This window comes from Cherax quadricarinatus, chromosome 27 (genome assembly GCF_038502225.1).
Source record: "Cherax quadricarinatus isolate ZL_2023a chromosome 27, ASM3850222v1, whole genome shotgun sequence".
Classification (NCBI taxonomy): domain Eukaryota; kingdom Metazoa; phylum Arthropoda; class Malacostraca; order Decapoda; family Parastacidae; genus Cherax; species Cherax quadricarinatus.
Window position 1 is genome coordinate 5,260,647 of NC_091318.1, and position 10,522 is coordinate 5,271,168.

General features: G+C 37.7%; 1 non-coding gene across 1 annotated transcript; it reads right to left on the reverse strand.

Annotated features, from left to right (window-relative positions):
- Positions 1 to 254: 254 nt before the first annotated feature.
- Positions 255 to 336, reverse strand: TRNAS-AGA (transfer RNA serine (anticodon AGA)). The gene has a single exon. It is a non-coding gene; the product is annotated as a tRNA-Ser (tRNA).
- Between the last annotated feature and the right edge of the window lie 10,186 nt (positions 337 to 10,522).

Here is a 10,522-nt window from a genome sequence, read left to right on the forward strand (position 1 = left end):
TTTCAGGATTTTTAACCATGAGGATAGTAACCTGCATAAACATGAGAGGTAATCGTTATGGCTTATTTCCACTGGTGTTTTCTCATCTTCTCCAGTGTGCGACCTACAACAGTCGGCAAATACCCAGTTATTTACTTACGTCTAAAGACAAAAACAACTTGCCCAAAATATGCCCAGCCGAACCCGGGTCTTTCAGTTGTGAGCGAAAATTACTGCCACTTGAGCCACGAGCTTCACACAAAATTACGAGCTTGCGCAGTGAGTAGGATTCGAACCTACGCGGGAATATCCCATCTGATTTCTAGTCAGACGCCTTAACCACTCGGCCATCACTGCTAACATACATGTAGCGAAGCGTATATGACTATATAAGCTGCACGAAGTGTGCATGTAGCGCATGCATCGTTTAGTGTACAAGGCAGCATACATTACAAGCTATGTGAGTGATAACAAGCATGACCTGGACTATGAATAATAGTACACATCGTATGCAGAATGATGTTTGCAGATATTACATATAGTGTTAGAGCCTACACATAGTGTGCAGTGCATAATAGTATTCATTATGTGCAGCGCGTATGAGAACATGCATACCATGTAGTGTGTATCACAACATACACATTATGTAGTGTATAGGACTAAACATCCAACAGCAGTATATGAGCGTGTTAGATAAGAGTGAGATGAAGCAAGTGGATTTTTATGACTTGAAGTGCTGTTGGAGTGTGAGCGAGGTAACATTTATGAAGGGATTCAGGGAAACTGGTTAGCTGGACTTGAGTCCTGGAGATGAGAGGTACAGTGCATGCACTCTGAAGGAGTGGTGGGGATATTGCTTTTTAGAGGGGCATTTGACCTGTACTATCCGCGCGTCTCTAGCAATACAATAATGGAGTGATTGATGGTGAAAGGTTTTCTTTTATCGGTTACTCCCCCTTGGTGCAATATGGCTGGAATTAATATAACTTGCCTCGGTGGGATACGGTCGGTTCGTAATTTAGTTATTTATACAGGAGAAGGGGATACTAGCTCCTTGCTCTCGGCATTTTAGTCGCCTATGGCACACGTGGCTTACGGAGGAAGAATTTTTTTCCAGTTCCCCATGGAGATAAGAGGAAATAAAGAAAAACAAAAGCTATTAAGAAAATAGAAGAAAACCCAGATGAGTTTGTAATTATTCATGTATGTACATACATGTATAGTGTGACCTAAGTGTAAGCAAAAGTACGAAGATGTATTTGTTTTCCCGTATCTTTAAGAGACAGAAAAAAAGATACCAACAATCCTACCATCGTTTCACACTCACTTGACAGGACGGTAGTACCTCCCTGGCTGTTTGCTATCTACCAACTTACTGTCTGGAATAGGAAAAAATTGCGATTTTGGTTTCAATAGCACCGCTCTTCTTGTCGAATAAGGCAAGCAAATGTTTGTGTATGCAATAATTTCGCAAAAATCATTCTGAACCTAACGACAAAAATATATTTCTATGTGTATGTTTATTATTAAATTATTGTAAACCTATCTAAAATATATTTAGTTGGATTAGGTCAAATTAATTTGCGCTTTTGTATAATAAGGTTAGGTAAGTTTTATAAGATTCTTTTAGTACAAAATTATTATTTTTTACATTAACATCAATTAAAAAATATATATATTTAAACGTATAAAAGAAAATTGTAGAAAGGACTTAATTTTAAATGCGTACTTGCTAAGTGACCAGTTTTACCTATTAGGCACTATATTATATTATATATATATGATAGAGTGGATAGAGGAGCAATGTGGCAGATGTTGCAAGTATATGGAATAGGTGGTAAGTTATTAAATGCTGTAAAGAGTTTTTATGAGGATAGTGAGGCTACACATAGTCTCCCTCAGAGAGGGAGACTATTTCCCGGTAAAAGTAGGTCTTAGACAGGGATGTGTAATGTCACCATGGTTGTTTAATATATTTATAGATGAGGTTGTAAAGGAAGTAAATGCTAGGGTGTTCGGGAGAGGGGTGGGATTAAATTTTGGGGAATCAAATTCAAAATGGGAATTGACACAGTTACTTTTAGCTGATGATACTGTGCTTATGGGAGATTCTAAAGAAAAATTGCAAAGGTTAGTGGATGAGTTTGGGAATGTGTGTAAAGGTAGAAAGCTGAAAGTGAACATAGAAAAGAGTAAGGTGATGAGGGTGTCAAATGATTTAGATAAAGAAAAATTGGATATCAAATTGGGGAGGAGGAGTATGGAAGAAGTGAATGTTTTCAGATACTTGGGAGTTGACGTGTCGGCGGATGGATTTATGAAGGATGAGGTTAATCATAGAATTGATGAGGGAAAAAAGGTGAGTGGTGCGTTGAGGTATATGTGGAGTCAAAAAACGTTATCTATGGAGGCAAAGAAGGGAATGTATGAAAGTATAGTAGTACCAACACTTTTATATGGGTGTGAAGCTTGGGTGGTAAATGCAGCAGCGAGAAGACGGGTGGAGGCAGTGGAGATGTCCTGTTTAAGGGCAATGTGTGGTGTAAATATTATGCAGAAAATTCGGAGTGTGGAAATTAGGAGAAGGTGTGGAGTTAATAAAAGTATTAGTCAGAGGGCAGAAGAGGGGTTGTTGAGGTGGTTTGGTCATTTAGAGAGAATGGATCAAAGTAGAATGACATGGAAAGCATATAAATCTATAGGGGAAGGAAGGCGGGGTAGGGGTCGTCCTCGAAAGGGTTGGAGAGAGGGGGTAAAGGAGGTTTTGTGGGCGAGGGGCTTGGACTTCCAGCAAGCGTGCGTGAGCGTGTTAGATAGGAGTGAATGGAGACGAATGGTACTTGGGACCTGACGATCTGTTGGAGTGTGAGCAGGGTAGTATTTAGTGAAGGGATTCAGGGAAACCGGTTATTTTCATATAGTCGGACTTGAGTCCTGGAAATGGGAAGTACAATGCCTGCACTTTAAAGGAGGGGTTTGGGATATTGGCAGTTTGGAGGGATATGTTGTGTATCTTTATACGTATATGCTTCTAGACTGTTGTATTCTGAGCACCTCTGCAAAAACAGTGATAATGTGTGAGTGTGGTGAAAGTGTTGAATGATGATGAAAGTATTTTCTTTTTGGGGATTTTCTTTCTTTTTTGGGTCACCCAGTACAGTTCTAGAGGTGGTACCTCCCTGTACATATAAATATATAAATACGTATATATATGTATATATATATATATATATATATATATATATATATATATATATATATATATATATATATATATATATATATATATATATATATATATATATATAAACACGCTAAGATAACAGGGATATCTTGCTACTCCTACTTACACTTTGGTCACACTTCACAGACACGCACATGCATATATATATATACATACATCTAGGTTTTTCTCCTTTTTCTAAATAGCTCTTGTTCTTTTTTATTTCTTCTATTGTCCATGGGGAAGTGGAAAAGAATCTTTCCTCCGTAAGCCATGCGTGTCGTATGAGGCGACTAAAATGCCGGGAGCAATGGGCTAGTAACCCCTTCTCCTGTATACAATTACTAAAAAAGAGAAGAAGAAAAACTTTATAAAACTGGGTTGCTTAAATGTGCGTGGATGTAGTGCGGATGACAAGAAACAGATGATTGCTGATGTTATGAATGAAAAGAAGTTGGATGTCCTGGCCCTAAGCGAAACAAAGCTGAAGGGGGTAGGAGAGTTTCAGTGGGGGGAAATAAATGGGATTAAATCTGGAGTATCTGAGAGAGTTAGAGCAAAGGAAGGGGTAGCAGTAATGTTAAATGATCAGTTATGGAAGGAGAAAAGAGAATATGAATGTGTAAATTCAAGAATTATGTGGATTAAAGTAAAGGTTGGATGCGAGAAGTGGGTCATAATAAGCGTGTATGCACCTGGAGAAGAGAGGAATGCAGAGGAGAGAGAGAGATTTTGGGAGATGTTAAGTGAATGTATAGGAGCCTTTGAACCAAGTGAGAGAGTAATTGTGGTAGGGGACTTGAATGCTAAAGTAGGAGAAACTTTTAGAGAGGGTGTGGTAGGTAAGTTTGGGGTGCCAGGTGTAAATGATAATGGGAGCCCTTTGATTGAACTTTGTATAGAAAGGGGTTTAGTTATAGGTAATACATATTTTAAGAAAAAGAGGATAAATAAGTATACACGATATGATGTAGGGCGAAATGACAGTAGTTTGTTGGATTATGTATTGGTAGATAAAAGACTGTTGAGTAGACTTCAGGATGTACATGTTTATAGAGGGGCCACAGATATATCAGATCACTTTCTAGTTGTAGCTACACTGAGAGTAAAAGGTAGATGGGATACAAGGAGAATAGAAGCATCAGGGAAGAGAGAGGTGAAGGTTTATAAACTAAAAGAGGAGGCAGTTAGGGTAAGATATAAACAGCTATTGGAGGATAGATGGGCTAATGAGAGCATAGGCAATGGGGTCGAAGAGGTATGGGGTAGGTTTAAAAATGTAGTGTTAGAGTGTTCAGCAGAAGTTTGTGGTTACAGGAAAGTGGGTGCAGGAGGGAAGAGGAGCGATTGGTGGAATGATGATGTAAAGAGAGTAGTAAGGGAGAAAAAGTTAGCATATGAGAAGTTTTTACAAAGTAGAAGTGATGCAAGGAGGGAAGAGTATATGGAGAAAAAGAGAGAAGTTAAGAGAGTGGTGAAGCAATGTAAAAAGAGAGCAAATGAGAGAGTGGGTGAGATGTTATCAACAAATTTTGTTGAAAATAAGAAAAAGTTTTGGAGCGAGATTAACAAGTTAAGAAAGCCTAGAGAACAAATGGATTTGTCAGTTAAAAATAGGAGAGGAGAGTTATTAAATGGAGAGTTAGAGGTATTGGGAAGATGGAAGGAATATTTTGAGGAATTGTTAAATGTTGATGAAGATAGGGAAGCTGTGATTTCGTGTATAGGGCAAGGAGGAATAACATCTTGTAGGAGTGAGGAAGAGCCAGTTGTGAGTGTGGGGGAAGTTCGTGAGGCAGTAGGTAAAATGAAAGGGGGTAAGGCAGCCGGGATTGATGGGATAAAGATAGAAATGTTAAAAGCAGGTGGGGATATAGTTTTGGAGTGGTTGGTGCAATTATTTAATAAATGTATGGAAGAGGGTAAGGTACCTAGGGATTGGCAGAGAGCATGCATAGTTCCTTTGTATAAAGGCAAAGGGGATAAAAGAGAGTGCAAAAATTATAGGGGGATAAGTCTGTTGAGTGTACCTGGTAAAGTGTATGGTAGAGTTATAATTGAAAGAATTAAGAGTAAGACGGAGAATAGGATAGCAGATGAACAAGGAGGCTTTAGGAAAGGTAGGGGGTGTGTGGACCAGGTGTTTACAGTGAAACATATAAGTGAACAGTATTTAGATAAGGCTAAAGAGGTCTTTGTGGCATTTATGGATTTGGAAAAGGCATATGACAGGGTGGACAGGGGGGCAATGTGGCAGATGTTGCAAGTGTATGGTGTAGGAGGTAGGTTACTGAAAGCAGTGAAGAGTTTTTACGAGGATAGTGAGGCTCAAGTTAGAGTATGTAGGAAAGAGGGAAATTTTTTCCCAGTAAAAGTAGGCCTTAGACAAGGATGTGTGATGTCACCGTGGTTGTTTAATATATTTATAGATGGGGTTGTAAGAGAAGTAAATGCGAGGGTCTTGGCAAGAGGCGTGGAGTTAAAAGATAAAGAATCACACACAAAGTGGGAGTTGTCACAGCTGCTCTTTGCTGATGACACTGTGCTCTTGGGAGATTCTGAAGAGAAGTTGCAGAGATTGGTGGATGAATTTGGAAGGGTGTGCAAAAGAAGAAAATTAAAGGTGAATACAGGAAAGAGTAAGGTTATGAGGATAACAAAAAGATTAGGTGATGAAAGATTGAATATCAGATTGGAGGGAGAGAGTATGGAGGAGGTGAACGTATTCAGATATTTGGGAGTGGACGTGTCAGCGGATGGGTCTATGAAAGATGAGGTGAATCATAGAATTGATGAGGGAAAAAGAGTGAGTGGTGCACTTAGGAGTCTGTGGAGACAAAGAACTTTGTCCTTGGAGGCAAAGAGGGGAATGTATGAGAGTATAGTTTTACCAACGCTCTTATATGGGTGTGAAGCGTGGGTGATGAATGTTGCAGCGAGGAGAAGGCTGGAGGCAGTGGAGATGTCATGTCTGAGGGCAATGTGTGGTGTGAATATAATGCAGAGAATTCATAGTTTGGAAGTTAGGAGGAGGTGCGGGATTACCAAAACTGTTGTCCAGAGGGCTGAGGAAGGGTTGTTGAGGTGGTTCGGACATGTAGAGAGAATGGAGCGAAACAGAATGACTTCAAGAGTGTATCAGTCTGTAGTGGAAGGAAGGCGGGGTAGGGGTCGGCCTAGGAAGGGTTGGAGGGAGGGGGTAAAGGAGGTTTTGTGTGCGAGGGGCTTGGACTTCCAGCAGGCATGCGTGAGCGTGTTTGATAGGAGTGAATGGAGACAAATGGTTTTTAATACTTGACGTGCTGTTGGAGTGTGAGCAAAGTAACATTTATGAAGGGATTCAGGGAAACCGGCAGGCCGGACTTGAGTCCTGGAGATGGGAAGTACAGTGCCTGCACTCTGAAGGAGGGGTGTTAATGTTGCAGTTTAAAAACTGTAGTGTAAAGCACCCTTCTGGCAAGACAGTGATGGAGTGAATGATGGTGAAAGTTTTTCTTTTTCGGGCCACCCTGCCTTGGTGGGACTCGGCCGGTGTGATAATAAAAAAAAAAACAAAAAAAAAAAAAAAAAAAAAAAAATATATATATATATATATATATATATATATATATATATATATATATATATATATATATATAATTATATATATATAAATATATATATATATATATATATATATATATATATATATATATATATATATATATATATATATATTTATATATATATATATATATATATATATATTTATATATATATATATATACATATATATACGTATTTATATATTTATATGTATAGGGAGGTACCACCTCTAGAACTGTACTGGGGACCTTCATTCTCAGGTAAGAGGTAAGAATAGATTTAATGGCAGAGCTCCAGGAATGTGGGGAAGAGTTTCATTTGGGTTACAATCGGTGCCTCTGATGGAAATATGTACAAAAGTAGTTTCTAAATCTTTGTTAGAAGTCCCATAGCCGAAGAGGTAGAGCGCTTGACTTGTCAATCTCGGGGCCACGGTTCGAGCCTCTCATCCATCCTTCTGTTTATTCGTATGTATGTAATATATGTATGTAATATATGTAATATATGTTCTCACCTATATGTACTAACCTGTCTACGGTTGCAGGGATCGAGTCTCAGCTCCTACCCTGTTTGCTCTTTAAAGGCTGGTGGCTATTAGGTTCGCTCTTCTGTTATAGCTATGTATGGATCTAGCCTCTGTTACATCATTTTCCAGGTCGTTCCACTTTCTGACTTCTCTAAGACTGAGGAAATATTTCCTAACATCCTAGTGATTCACATATTAGTTCATCCTCCAGCTGTGGTCTCTAATTCATGTTTCTCGTCTCTCAAACAGTCTGTCCCTGTCCCTATTATCACTTGTTTCCAACAGTTTGTACGTTATCATATCACAGCTAGTCATTCTTTTCTCTTGTGTCATCAGGCTGATTACCTTAACCTCTCCTCACAGGACATACCCCTAACCTCCGAGACTAGTTTCGTTACAATCCTCTGCACTTTCTCCGGTTTTGTTATATGTTAGACAAGGCATGGGTTCCTTACTGGGGCTACATTCTCCTATATGGGCCTGACGTATACAGTGTAGTGAATGATTTTTAATTAGTTTTCTGAAACCTGGTCTTAGATTAGCCATACTTACATTTGTTGCAGCAGTTATTTGGCTCATGTGCGCCTCAGGTGATATGCTCGGTACAATACTCACTCCAAGGTCTTGAGTGAAGTTTAAGGTGCTGGCTACCAGAGTCCTTCCCCATCCTTCTGGTTTAAATTCCAGAAACCACTTCTTAGACCTGTTCTGCAGCCTTTCCAGAACGTTGTAGCCATTCCTGGTATTTATCTGCTTCTGTTCTGTTCATTATTTTCACATCTACTGCAAATAGGGATGGATATTTCTGACTGTCTCTTCTGTCATGTCATTCACGCATACAGGGAATCGTACCAGTCCTAATAATAATCCTTGTGGATTAGTATTAGGACTGACACCTCTTTTCGGACAGTCACTTGTTATTTCCATCCTGTTAGGCATACTTTGACCTATTGTAGGGCCTTTTCTTTATTCCTGCCTGATCTTTTAGCTTTTGTCCCAGTCTCTTGTGCGGTACTGTGTCAAAAGACTTCTTATAATCCAAGAAAATGAAGTATTCCTATCCCTGTCTCTCCTGCCGTATTTCTGTTTTCTTGTCGAGTGCTTTGGCACATGTACGAATGTGCGCATGTTGACATTTGAAAAAGTATTCATGTGTGAGTACATATATGTGTGTATTTGTTTGAGTGCGCATGGTAAATTGAAATTTGATCCCAACACAAACTAAAATATACGATGAATCAGTCAACGAAAGTCGTCAAGAAGTGCACGAAGAATTTTGTATCTTTCCAATAATACAACCAATGAAATTGATCTTTTTCTGGAGTGTTGATCTCCCTTTCATACCACGGAATCCAATAGATTTAACAACGCTCTAAGATATCTCCGCTATGCTACTAGATATCTCCCGGCATAACATTGTATAAAAATATAAATATATGTTGGAATTAAATTTACTTTTTATTGGAATTAGCTTTACATAAATATTATTGTTTCTTATCAGCTAACAAGAATTGCGTGAATAGTAATATAAAATTTTCAGCTTAGTATTATTATCTTATTGGTTCAGAACAGTAAATATGATACCACAAATTTACATACACAAAATTGACAAACTGAAGCCCAAAAAAATCTCACAAAAGAGTAATTCTTCCTCTAAATTCGACACGCCGATGCTGTGAGCTTCACGCTAATATAATAGACATTCTTAAGAAAAACCTGTATGGTTTTATGGTGAGATGATCATTTGTAAATTGGTTTTAAACATTCAGTTCTAGTCAGTTTGAAATGGCTACTCATTCTTTGTATGTATTTCATTTTTGAATGATGAAAATAAAAATAAAAAATTAAAACAGAGGATAATTTGAAATTAAATACATGTGTACAAATGAGGAAATCGATCAGTGAAATTAACGTAACTGACAAGATGAATATATTTAATATCAAGAATCAAATATTAAATTTCAGTTTATATCAGATGAACCGCCATGACTTTCATCAACTACTTTTTGCAATATAAGATCTATTACCGTAAATGATGATGATGAACATTACATACTCAGTGAAATAATTTACGTATAAATATTTAATTTAAATAGCAACTAAAGGTAGAATAAACCTACTTCGAAGTAGATCCTGGAATGATTATACTTTCCGTAGTTATACTCGGACAGAGAGAATCTTTTCATTATCCATCCCACGATATAGGATACCAAAGAAGAATTGTCAGATTTACTTCTCAGTTTTTCCGTCCTCCAAGGTCTTGGTGCGAGTCACTGAAAATCCTTCATGTGATCAGTTTCAAACTGTCAGTGATGCTGAACCTTACTCTGAACACGAGTCGTACCGGTAATACGTTGTGTAGGTGCCAGTTTATCAGCTTTATTAAAATAGCATAACAAATTCCACGCAATAATTTGAAAATGTCAATATTGATAAGTAAAAAAAAAATCAGTGCTTGTGTATCTAACCAAAAAGGAAAGTTCAATAAGTTTTAGCTTGTGTGGATTAAGATTCGTAACTTTTCAGGGTAATAAAGTATCCCTCGAGCGGGATACCTATACTGGATGTCATATATATATTTCCGCTGCAAGATTTCCAAGCGATAACTTAAGAAAACCTTTCCTGGTCAGCGTTTAACAATAAAATCTGTGTTCAGAAGTTAGAGGAAAAAGTTTGTTTATTTTTAAGGTGTGCAGATACTAATTCGCTAATTTTATTACTGAAAAATAAAGTAGTGGTTTATGTGCCAAAATATTAACTTTATTAAGGAAATTGGGATGTAGGTTTTCACATGATAACTTGAGAATATTTTTATCATTCCTGGTGTATTTTACCTACAAAAGTTTCAGAATTTTCTTGGTGACTGTAATTGTAAATTTGCCAGTAAAGCGAATATGGATTTATCATGCCCTTCTGGAATATTATGAAATTGTGGTATGAAAGTGTAAAGCTTAACTTTATGTGCTCTTAATCCTAAACCATATTACTTTTTCACAGTTACCTGTAACTGTTTATGGGAAATTAGTTTTTGTCTTAGATTCCACAACAATTGCAGAAGTTTAAGTATAATAAAAAAATAACCATATGCCGTGGAAAATCTTGCATAAGAGAATAACTGCTGTGAATTTCATTAAGATTAATCTACTAGTCGTCGTAATACACATAGCGAGGATAGCAGTACCCCCCCCCCCATCCTCCGAAAATTATTA